A 626-nucleotide genomic window follows, 5' to 3' on the forward strand; every position below is an offset into this window, starting at 1 on the left:
AATAGCAAGAAGAGATAAGAAAACCTTCCTCAGCAATCAATGCAAAGAAATAGAGGAAAACAACAGAATAGGAAAGACTAGAGATCTCTTCAAGAAAATTAGAGATACAAAGGGAACATTTCATGCAAAGATGGGCTCGATAAAGGACAGAAATGGTATGGACCCAACAGAAGCAGAAGATATTAAGAAGACATGGCAAGAATACACAGAAGAACTGTACAAAAAAGATCTTCACGACCCAGATAATCACAATGGTGTGATCACTGACCTGGAGCCAGACATCCTGGACTGTGAAGTCAAGTGTGCCTTAGAAAGCATCACTACAAACAAAGCTAGTGGAGGTGATGGAATTCCAGTTGAGCTATTTCAAATCCTGAAAGATGATGCTGTGAAAGTGCTGCACTCAATATGCCAGCAAATTTGGAAAACTCAGCAGTGGTCACAGGACTGGAAAAGGTCAGTTTTCATTCCAATCCCAAAGAAAGGCAATGCCAAAGAATGCTCAAACTACCGCACAATTGCACTCATCTCACATGCTAGTAAAGTAATGCTCAAAATTCTCCAAGCCAGGCTTCAGCAATATGTGAACCGTGAACTTCCAGATGTTCAAGCTGGTTTTAGAAAAG

Source organism: Bison bison, unplaced genomic scaffold, assembly GCF_000754665.1.
Source record: "Bison bison bison isolate TAMUID 2011002044 unplaced genomic scaffold, Bison_UMD1.0 scf7180017864503, whole genome shotgun sequence".
NCBI classification, from domain to species: domain Eukaryota; kingdom Metazoa; phylum Chordata; class Mammalia; order Artiodactyla; family Bovidae; genus Bison; species Bison bison.